A 12,261-nucleotide genomic window follows, 5' to 3' on the forward strand; every position below is an offset into this window, starting at 1 on the left:
TTAATCCATTAATTAATTAGAAACAACAACAACAACAAAATAAAAAACATAAAAGAAAGTAGGATGAAGCAAGCCATAAGGATCAAGCTACTAAGCATTATCCTCCATGGGGCCACAGTTTCCTTCCCTATTTGAACATCTTTCCTGACTTCCTTTGATGATGAACTGTGATGTGGAAGCATAAGCCAAACAAACCCTTCCCTACTCAACTTGCTTTGGGGACTTATGTTTCATCACAGCAATAAAAACCCTGACTGAGGTACCTAGTAATAGGTCTTGAGAAGTGCCTTCATGAAGCTTCTTTCTGCAGCAGATTGGAATGACCAAAGAGACACATAGCCAGACATTATGCACGGAATGAGAGGACTTGGAACACTAATCCATAATTGGGATATCTCCACCAAGTCCCTCTCTTTATTGCTCAGGGAACCCTGTGGAATAAGAAGCAGAAAGAGCATAAGGAACAGAAGAGAGCTACATGACACCAAGAAAGCAGGACTTTCTAAATCAACAACAGCAAACATCATATGGACTCAGAGATAGGGGCATCTTGCATGGAAACTACACTTATTTGCTCCAGCTCTTTCACATACATACATGGCTTCCAGTTTTGCCCTTTTATAGAATTCCTGCACATAAGTGACTCTATGATTCTTCTGCCTTCTGTTGAACTCCTTTACTGACTGGTTTGACTTGTCCTACTCTGATGTAGCATATTTTTGATATTATTATATTTTATTTTGTTATGTTTTACTGTTTTCTCTTAGAATCCTGTTCTTTTATAATGATACATAAAAATGGAATAGACTAGAATGGAAGAGGAGATGAAGATGAACTTGGAGAAGTAGAAGGTGGAGAACACATAATCAGGATATATTATGTGAGAAAAGAGTATTTTCCACAAAATGAGAAAGGAAGGAAGGAAGGAAGGAAGGAAGGAAGGAAGGAAGGAAGGAAGAAAGAAAGAAAGAAAGAAAGAAAGAAAGAAAGAAAGAAAGAAAGAAAGAAAGAAAGAAAGAAAGAAAGAAAGGAAAGGAAAGAGAGAAAAGAAAGAAAGGTGTCTATAAACTAAGCAGTTGCATAGTATTACAGTTTGTGCATGCACCATACATACAACACTTAAGTTACATTTAAGCATATCTATATAAAGGCACATAAATATTGAAAGTTTCTTGCTACAACAGTCTTTTGAGGACCCAAAGCTCACAGATGTGTTTGAGATGGCTGTGCTAGAAAGTGAAGAATTCATATCTCCTGTTTTTGCTCCTTTAGCTTTTTTGTTTGTTTGTTTACTTGTTTGTTTTATAAAGAAAGGGTTTTATGGAACACAGACTATAGATGCAAATGACCTTGAAATCTAATCCTGATCTTGCCTCATGTACATAGAAAGTGAAAATTTCCTATCTTCTAAACACTGAGTTGGGGAAACAGTTCTATTTCCAACCCAAATATATCCCCAAGTGAATATGTTGAAATACCAGATGATTTGCCCCTGTCAAGTGGTGCCTTTCCTAGGAACAATGTTAATCAATGCTTGTAATGTCAAATACTAACCATAGCAAATGGAAAATTCTGACTGTCATTCTAACATTTCTTTTGGGAAATCTGTCCAATATGCAGCATATGTTCAGCAGTCTGTTGGTTTAAAGTTTATATGGTTTATACACACCCATTTCTCTGCTTAAAAGTTTACAATTCTAGTTCTAATGATTGATTAACTAAAATTAAGCCTTAACACACATAATGTGTCAGCAATTAGTATAATATTTAAGGATATTTTTTTTGTCCATACGCTTAAGCACTTTATTTCATACTTTGTATTTAGCTGGACATAGTAAAGTTTAAAACAATCTCTAGTGTTTAAATTTCAAATAGATTTTACAGTGCTAAATATAATATCCATTTTATAGATTCTAATTTTCTAGGTCTCACAACAGGCTAAGTTTTTCATTAATTCTTTGCCTCTGGCTCATCTGAAACCATAATTCTTTTTTTTTTTTCTTTTTTTACTTAACTGTTTAAAGGACTTGCTTTACACTTAGTGTATGGTGAACATCATACACTAAGAAGAAATTTTCATTGTTGTCTAGTTTTGTAATGCATTTGTATATATTGGTATAGAATGCTGTACATGTGCACAATGTACTTTAATCAAACCTGTCCGCACTCCCTTCTATCCATTCTCCTTTTACTAAACATGGGAAACAAAGGGGCTTGTAATATCTTACACTAACATATTTATTTGTTTTCTCTGTGTGTGTGTATGTCTGGGAATATGCAATTCTCTCTCCATAGAGAGAATGTGCAGCATAATGTACATGGACAGGAGGACTCTCTGTGTCCCAGAGATCTAACTGAATTCCTTAGGATTGGTAGCAAGTGCTCTTATCAATTGGGTCAACTCTGACATGAAATTGTCTTTTAAGGTCAATGTCCATTTTAAAATAGAACATTGTGAATAAATAATAATGATAATGATTTCAGTCTGAGCAAGTAGTTCAGTGAACGTTGGCTGAGCGTACCAAATACTCTAAGATGTCTTTTTAGTATGGAGTATGCACCAATAGTTACCTGTCTTGTTCAAGTTAATTTATTTAAATAAGTTAGAATGGATCTATCTTATTTCATCAGTATTGCCATCAGTATTGCCATACAAATACATCAGTAATAGAAGATTTTGGGGAAAAAATGTCTTTAATGTCTTCATCACTAACGCCATTTCCAACATTCTTATACAGAAGCCAGGGATAAATATACAAAATAATGCTAAATATGTGTGAGGTGGTAGAAAGGAGAGCTCAGCAGATTAGAATATTTGAACATCCAATGCATAACCTTTATGGTGCTTTTCTACATCTTGCAATCATTCTGTTCTGTGTGAATGAATAGAGAAGCAAATCTAATTGCATTTGTAGTTAATAAAACAACACAAAAGTATACACTAAAGAAGCAGACCCAAACAAGTCTATCTTTCCTGCATTTACCCAGGAAGAATTGAATGGGTTTCCTCTTCTAGAAGAGAAGATTAAGAGATTCTTCCAGCAAGCCTGGAGAGATAGCAGTAAGACACATTCAAACCACTTAGGAAGACAAGATATAAAGATGGGCATCTGAGTCTGCTTTATGTGTCAGAATTGGGGCAAAACAATGGTTGACTCATTGGAGCTAAGGCTTTTCTAAGCTGCTGCATTCTGGATTATCTATCTTTTCATCAACCCACTTGTTAAATATTTTTAAGAGAAGTATTGACTAATTGTGATTAGAATTTAGTTCACAGAGTAAGGAAATCAATAGGGTACAAGGCTTACATCAACCCAATTATAAATGTTTAGTGATTTTCTACTCAGAGAAATTAATACATATGCATAAAGCAATGCTTTGGCTTAAAAGTGGTCAAAGAGGAGGTGTGAACAATAGAAAGAAGTTGAGACCAAATACTTCAAGAATATTTACTACATTTCTGACACCATTTTTTGGTCATACTGCTATTCTAACAAGTTCATATGATATGGCATTTCAAAACATTGGAATCATATCACTCTCTATAATCCTTCAGTGAACATCGGAGTCTCTTCTGTACAATTTAGGCTCATGTCTGACTTAAGGACATAAGTGTGTGTCCAGAACCTCAAGGCCAGTTTCTCTAGTTTTAATATACCATTAACACTCCACTGTGTATACACTGGATATTAGTCTTCCCTCAGATGTAGTGTTGGTAAAGATGTATTCCCAAGTTGTAGGTCACATTTTGTCCTTTTGACACTGTTCTTTGTCTTACAGAAACTTTGTAATTTTATGAGGTTCCATTTGTAAGTTTTTGATCTTAGAGCATAAGCTATTGGTGTTCTGTTCAGGAAATTTTCCCTTGTGCCCATGTGCTCAAGGCTCTTTCCCAGTTTCCTTTCTATTTGTTTCAGTGTGTCTGGTTTTATGTGGAGGTCCTTTATCCACTTGCACTTGAGTTTAGAACAAGGGGATATAAATGGATCGATTTGCATTCTTCTGAATGCTGGCCTCCAGTTGAACCAGCACCATTTGTAGAAAAGGCTATCTTTTTTCCAGTGGATGGTTTTAGCTCCTTTGTCAGTAATCAAGTGACCATAGGTGTTTGGGTTCATTTCCGGGTCTTCAATTCTATCCATTGATCTACCTTCTTGAGCACCAGTGAGCTTAGCTCAGCGCCCCCAGCTGAGCTGTTTGCACAGGTTTCCTGAGAGCAAAACATCCTGGGGCTTAGTTTGATTCCTGTTTTTCTGCCATGTGTGGTAGAGGCTTCCCAGGTACCTGACCTATGGCTATGATTGTTTTTTTCCTATTGTTTTTTTACCCAAACTCAAGTATAAATTGCTGACTCCTCAGTAAAGCTTAGGCATTCTCATCACCAGAATGACCATAATCAGTGTGTGTTTTCTGTTAATTCCCCCAGGCCTATGCCCAATACTCTATACTTGGTACAGTGGCAACACAGGCACTCTGACTACCTGTCATTGTACCAAAACCATGCAGGGTTTTTTTTTATTCGATATATTTTTTATTTACATTTCAAATGATTTCCCCATTTCAGGCCCCCCACTCCCCGAAAGTCCCATAAGCCCCCTTCACTCCCCCTGTTCTCCCATCGAACCCTTCCTACTTCCCTATTCTGGTTTTGCCCTATACTGCTACACTGAGTCTTTCCAGAACCAGGGGCCACTCCTCCATTCTTCTTGTACCTCATTTGATGAGTGGACTATGTTTTGGCTATTCCAATTTTCTAGGCTAATATCCACTTATTAGTGAGTGCATACCATGACTGATCTTTTGAGACTGGGTTACCTCACTTAGTATGATGTTCTCCAACTCCATCCATTTGTCTAAGAATTCCATGAATTCATTGTTTATAATGGCTGAATAGCACTCCATTGTGTATATATACCACATTTTTTTGCATCCATTCTTCTGTTGAGGGATACCTGGGATCTTTCCAGCTTCTGGTTATTATAAATAGGGCTGCTATGAACATAGTGGAGCGTGTATTCTTATTACATGCTGGGGAATCCTCTGGGTATATATATGCCCAGGAGTGGTAAAGCAAGGTCCTCTGGAAGTGTCATGCCCAGTTTTCTGAGGAAATGCCAGACTGATTTCCAGAGGGGTTGTACCAGTTTGCAACCCCATCAGCAGTGGAGGAGTGTTCCTCTTTCTCCACATCCTTGCCAACACCTGCTGTCTCCTGAATTTTTAATCTTAGCCATTCTGACTGGTGTAAGGTGAAATCTCAGGGTTGTTTTGATTTGCATTTCCCTAATGACTAATGAAATTGGGCATTTTTTAAGATGCTTCTCAGCCATCTGAAGTTCTTCAGGTGAACATTCTTTGTTTAGCTCTGTACCCCATTTTTTAATAGGGTTTTTTGGTTTTCTGGGGTCTAACTTCTTGAGTTCTATATATATATTGGATATTAGCCCTCTATCTTATGTAGGGTTGGTGAAGATCTTTTCCCAATTTGTTGGTTGCCGATTTGTTCTTTTGAACATGTCCTTTGCCTTACAGAAACTTTGTAATTTAATGAGGTCCCATTTGTCAATTCTTGATCTTAGAGCATATGCTATTGGTGTTCTGTTCAGGAACTTTTCCCCTGTACCGATGTCCTCAAGGATCTTCCCCAGTTTGTTTTCTATTAGCTTCAGAGTATCTGGCTTTATGTGGAGGTCCTTGATCCATTTGGAGTTGAGCTTAGTACAAGGAGATAAGGATGGATGAATTCGCATTCTTCTGCATGCTGACCTCCATTTGAACCAGCACCATTTGTTGAAAAAGCTTTCTTTTTTCCATTGGATATTTTCAGCTCCGTTTTCGAGGATCAAGTGGCCATAGGTTTGTGGGTTCATTTCTGGATCTTCAATCCTGTTCCATTGATCCACCAGCCTGTCATTGTACCAATACCATGCAGTTTTTAACACTATTGCTCTGTAGTATTGCTTGAGGTCAGGGATAATAATTCTCCCAGAATTTCTTTTGTTGTTGAGAATAGTTTTAGCTATACTGGGTTTTTTTGCTATTCCAGATGAATTTAAGAATTGCTCTTTCTAACTCTATGAAGAACTGAGTTGGGATTTTGATGGGGATTGCGTGGCATCTGTATATTACTTTTGGCAAAATGGCCATTTTAACTATATTAATCTTGCCAATCCATGAGCATGGGAGATTTTTCCAATTTTTGAGGTCTTCTTCCATTTCCTTCTTCAGAGTCTTGAAGTTCTTGTCATACAGATCTTTCACATGTTTGATAAGAGTCACCCCAAGGTACTTTATACTGTTTGGGGCTATTGTGAAGGGTGTCATTTCCCTAATTTCTCTCTCAGCCTGCTTATCCTTTGAGTATAGGAAGGATACTGATTTGCTTGAATTGATTTTATAACCTGCCACTTTGCTGAAGCTGTTAATCAGCTGTAGATGTTCTCTAATGGAGTTTTTTTGGGTCACTTAGGTAGACTATCATATCATCTTCAAATAATGATAGTTTGACTTCTTTCTTTCCAATTTGTATCCCTTTGACCTCATTATGTTGTTTAATTGCCCGAGCTAGTACCTCAAGTACAATATTGAAAAGATAAGGAGAAAGGGGGCAGCCCTGTCTAGTCCCTGATTTTAGTGGGGTTGCTTCAAGTTTCTCTCCATTTAGTATGATGCTGGCTACCGATTTGCAGTATATTGCTTTTATGTTTAAGTATGGGCCTTGAATTCCTGTTCTTTCCAAGACTTTAAGCATGAAAGCATGCTAAATATTGTCAAATGCTTTTTCAGCATCCAAGGAAATGACCATGTGGTTTTTTTCTTTGAGTTTGTTTATGTAATGAATTGCATTGATGGATTTCCTTATATTGAACCAATCCTGCATCCCTGGGATAAAGCCAACTTGATCATGGTGGATGATCATTTTTATATGTTCTTGGATTCGGTGGGCAAGAATTTTATTGAGCATTTTTGCATCAATATTCATAAGGGAAATTGGACTGAGGGTCTCTTTCTTTGTTGGATCATTGTGTGGTTTTGGTATCAGTGTAATTGTGGCTTCATAGACGGAGTTGGGTAGAGTTTCTTCTGTTTCTGTTTTGTGGAATAGTTTGAAGAGTATTGGTGTTAGCTCTTCTTTGAAGGTCTAATATAATTCTGCACTGAAACCATCTTGTCCTGTGCTTTTTTTGGTTGGAAGACTTTCTGTGACCCCTTCTATTTCTTTAGGTGTTATGGGACTAGTTAGATGATCTATTTGGTCCTGATTTAATTTTAGTATTTTGTATCTGTTTAGAAAATTGTCGATTTCCTCCAGATTCTCCAGTTGTGTTGAGTATAGGCTTTTGTAGTAAGATCTGATGATTCTTTGAATTTCCTCAGTTTCTGTTGTTATATCCCTCTTTTCATTTCTAATTTTGTTAATTTGAATACTTTCTCTGTGCCCTTTGGTCAGTCTGGCTAAGGGTTTATCTATCTTGTTGATTTTCCCAAAGAACCAGCACCTGGATTTGTTGATTCTTTTTTTTTTTTATTATTCGATATATTTTTTATTTACATTTCAAATGATTTCCCCTTTTCTAGAACCCCACTCCCTGAAAGTCCCATTAGCCCCCTTCCCTCCCCCTGTTTTTGCACCCAACCCTTCCCACTTCCCTGTTCTGGTTTTGCCCTATACTGCTTCACCGAGTCTTTCCAGAACAAGGGGCCACTCCTCCATTCTTCTTGTACCTCATCTGATGTGTGGATTATGTTTTGGGTATTCCAGTTTTCTAGGTTAATATCCACTTATTAGTGAGTGCATACCATGATTCATCTTTTGAGTCTGGATTACCTCACTTAGTATGATGTTCTCCAGCTCCATCCATTTGCCTAAGAATTTCATGAACTCATTGTTTCTAATGGCTGAATAGTACTCCATTGTGTATATATACCACATTTTTTGCATCCATTCTTCTGTTGAGGGATACCTGGGTTCTTTCCAGCTTCTGGCTATTATAAATAGGGCTGCTATGAACATAGTGGAACATGTATCCTTATTACATGCTGGGGAATCTTCTGGGTATATGCCCAGGAGTGGTATAGTAGGATCTTCTGGAAGTGAGGTGCCCAGTTATTGGAGGAACTGCCAGACTGATTCCCAGAGTGGTTGTACCAATTTGCAACCCCACCAGCAGTGGAGGAGTGTTCCTCTTTCTCCACATCTTCGCCAACATCTGCTGTCTCCTGAATTTTTAATCTTAGCCATTCTGACTGGTCTAAAGTGAAATCTCAGGGTTGTTTTGATTTGCATTTCCCTAATGACTAATGAAGTTGAGCATTTTTTTAACATGCTTCTCAGCCATCCGAAGTCCTTCAGGTGAAAATTCTTTGTTTAAGTCTGTACTCCATAGGGTTATTTGGTTTTCTGGAGTCTAACTGTCTAACTTCTTGAGTTCTTTATATATATATATATATATATATATATATATATATATATATATATTGGATATTAGCCCTCTATCTGATGTAGGGTTGGTGAAGATCTTTCCCCAATTTGTTGCTTGCCGATTTGTCCTTTTTATGGTATCCTTTGCCTTACAGAAACTTTGTAATTTTATGAGGTCCCATTTGTCAATTCTTGATCATAGAGCATACGCTATTGGTGATCTGTTCAGAAACTTTCCCCCTGTACCGATGTCCTCAAGGGTCTTCCCGAGTTTCTTTTCTATTAGCTTCAGAGTGTCTGGCTTTATGTGGAGGTCTTTGATCCATTTGGAGTTGAGCTTAGTACAAGGAGACAAGGATGGATCAATTCCCATTCTTCTGCATGCTGACCTCCAGTTGAACCAGCAGCATTTGTTGAAAAGGCTATCTTTTTTCCATTGGATGTTTTTAGCCCCTTTGTCGAGGATCAAGTGGCCATAGGTATGTGGGTTTATTTCTGGATCTTCAATCCTGTTTCATTGATCTGCCTGCCTGTCACTGTACCAATACCATGCAGTTTTTAACACTATTGCTCTGTAGTATTACTTGAGGTCAGGGTTACTGATACCCCCAGAATTTCTTTTATTGTTGAGAATAGTTTTAGCTATCCTGGGTTTTTTGTTATTCCAGATGAATTTGAGGATTGCACTTTCTTACTCTGTGAAGAATTGAGTTGGGATTTTGATAGATATTGCATTGAATCTGTATATTGCTTTTGGCAAAATGGCCATTTTAACTATATAAATCCTGTCGTTCCATGAGCATGGGAGGTTTTTCCAGTTTTTGAAGTCTTCTTCCATTTCCTTCTTCATAGTCTTCTTTATATGGCTCTCTTTGTTTCCACTTGATTGATTTTAGCCCTGAGTTTGATGATTTCCTGTCTTCTTCTCCTCCTGGGTGAAGTAGCTTCTTTTTGTTCCAGAGCTTTCACATGTGCCATTAAGCTGCTAGTATATACTCTCTCCTGCTTTTGTTTTTTTTTTTTTGGTTTTTTTTTTTTTTTGGTTTTTTTTTTTTTTTTTGGAGGCATTCCGGGCTATTAGTTTTCCTCTTAGCACTGCTTTCATTGTGTCCCAAAGATTCTAAAAGTCCCAAAATCTAAAAAGTCTCTGATTTCTTTCTTTATTTCTTCCTTGGCAAAGGTGTCATTGAGTATTGTTCAGCCTCCATGTGTATGTGGGCTTTCTGTTGTTTTTGTTGCTATTGTAGACCACTCTTGTTCCATAGTGATCTGATATCTGATAGGACGCATGGGATTAGATCCATCTTCTTATATTTGTTGAGGTCTGTCTTGTGACCAATATATGGTCGATTTTGGAGAAGGTACCATGAGGTGCTGAGAAGAAGGCATATTCTTTTGCTTTAGGGTGAAATGTTCTATAAATATCAGTCAAATCCAATTGGTCCAAAATTTCAATTAGTTTTACTGTATACCTTCTTAGTTTCTGATTTCATGATCAGTCCATTGAGGATAGTGGAGTGTTGAAGTCACCCACAATTATTGTGTTAGGTGCCATGTGTGCTTATGCTTTAGTAAAGTTTCTTTTACAAATGAGGGTGCCCATGCATTCAGCGTATAGATGTTCAGAATTGAAAGTTCTTCTTGGTGGAATTTTCCTTTGACCAGCAAGAAGTGTCCTTCCATGTCTCTTTTGATGACTTTAGGTTGAAAGTCCATTTTATTTGATATTAGAATGGCTACTCAGGCTCGTTTTCTGATACCATTGACTTGTAAAATTGTCTTCCAGCCTTTTACTCTAAGTTAGTTTTAATCTTTGACACTGAGGCGTGTTTCCTGTTTGCAGCAAAATGTAGGGTCCATTTTCCTTATCCATTCTGTTAGTCTATGTCTTTTTATTGGGGAATTGAGTCCATTGATGTTAGGAGATATTAAGGAATAGTTATTATTACTTCTTGTCATTTTTGATGTTATTTTTATATTTGAGTGGTTATCTTCTTTTGGGTTTGATCAAAGATGGGTATTATCTTGCTTTTTACAGGGTGTAGTTTCCCTCTTTGTATTGGAGATTTCCTCCTATTATTCTTTGTAGAGCTGGGTTTGTGGAAAGATATTGTATAAATTTGGTTTTGTCATGGAATATCTTGATTTCTCCATCTATGGTGAATGAGAGTTTTGCTGGGTATAGTAGTCTTGGCTGACATTTGTGTTCTCTTAGAGTCTGCATGAGATCTGCCCAAGATCTTCTAGCTTTCATGGCCTCTGGTGAGAAGTCTGGTGTGATTCTGATAGGTCTTCCTTTATATGTTACTTGACCTTTTTCTCTTACTGCCTTTAGTATTCTTTCTTTGTTTAGTACATTTGGGGTTTTGATTATTATGTGTGGGGAGGTATTTCTGCTCAGGTCCAGTCTCTTTGGAGTTCTGTAGGCTTCTTGTATATTCATGAGTATCTCTCTCTTTAAGTTAGGGAAGTTTTCTTCCATAATTTTGTTGAAGATATTTGCTGGCCCTTTCAGTTGCAAATCTTCACTCTCATCTATACCTATAATCCTTAGGTTTGGTCTTTTCATTGTGTCCTGGATTTCCTGGATGTTCTGAAATACAAGCTTTTTGGATTTTTCATTTCCTTTGACTGTTGAGTCAATGGTTTCTATGGTATTTTCGGCATCTGAGAATCTTTCTTCCATCTCTCATGTTGTTGATATGTGCATCTATGGCCCCTGATTTCTTCCCAAGGTTTTCTATCTCCAAAGTTGTCTCCCTTTGTGATTTCTTAGTTATTTCTACTTCTGTTTTTAGATCCAGGATGGTTGTGCTCAGTTCCTTCATTTGTTTGTTTGTGTTTTCCTTTAATTCTTTAAGAGATTTTTGTGTTTCCTCTTTCTTGACTTCTGCCATTTGGCTCACTTTCTTCTGCATTTCTTTAATTTTTCTTTTTGCGTTTCTTCTTTATTGGCTTCTATATCTTGAGCCTTATTCTCCTGAATTTCTTTAAGTGATTTTTGTGTTTCCATTATATGGGTTTCTAGCTTATTCATATTCCCCTGTATTTCTTTAAGAGATTCATTTATGTCCTTTTGTGTTCTTCTAGCAGCATCATGACCAGTGATTTTAAATCCAAATCTTGTTTTTCTGGAGAGTTGACGTATCCAGGACTTGCTGATGTTGGAGAGTTTGGTTCAGAAGCTGCCATATTGCCTAAATTTCTGTTAGTAGCGTTCCTATGTTTGCCTTTTGCCATCTCTGTAGGTAGTTGGCCTTGTCTCTGGCCGATGTTTGAGCTTCCTTTGAGGCTGTATGGCTATTTCTGAAACACTGGATGGCTGTGTTTCCCCTGTCACAGATTGTTGATGTGCTGCCCTCCTCTTCGGTGTTCTTGGGGCCCTAGTATGCCTTGCCCCAGATTGTGTCTGTGAACCAGATGGTGCCTGTTTGCTCCTTCAGGGAGTGCTGATGGTGTATGCTGTGGGAACCTTATCTGCAGGAATCAGCAGAGGGCTGATCATTGCTGGGCAGCCACTCCCCCAATTGGGTTGGTGCACACAAGGCTAGCCTATCTGCTCAGGCCCTGAGTCTAGTCAAAAGCCTGGCTGGCTTAGGCCTGAGCAATGTTTGTCTCAGATTATGACAGTTCACTGGTTCTCTCTGGTAGTCAAAATGGCATTGTACATGCTCTCCCTGAAAGTGCCAGGAGAGTCTGCCTGGCTGGGTTGGCACACAGATGGCTCCCTGGACAACCCAGGGCCTGGGTGCAATCCAATGCCTGGTGGGCTTAGACTCCCTGCTATGTTAGCCTAGGGCTATGACTGTTAGCTAGCTTTGCCTGCGAGAACTCTCTGA

This window comes from Apodemus sylvaticus, chromosome 1 (genome assembly GCF_947179515.1).
Source record: "Apodemus sylvaticus chromosome 1, mApoSyl1.1, whole genome shotgun sequence".
NCBI classification, from domain to species: domain Eukaryota; kingdom Metazoa; phylum Chordata; class Mammalia; order Rodentia; family Muridae; genus Apodemus; species Apodemus sylvaticus.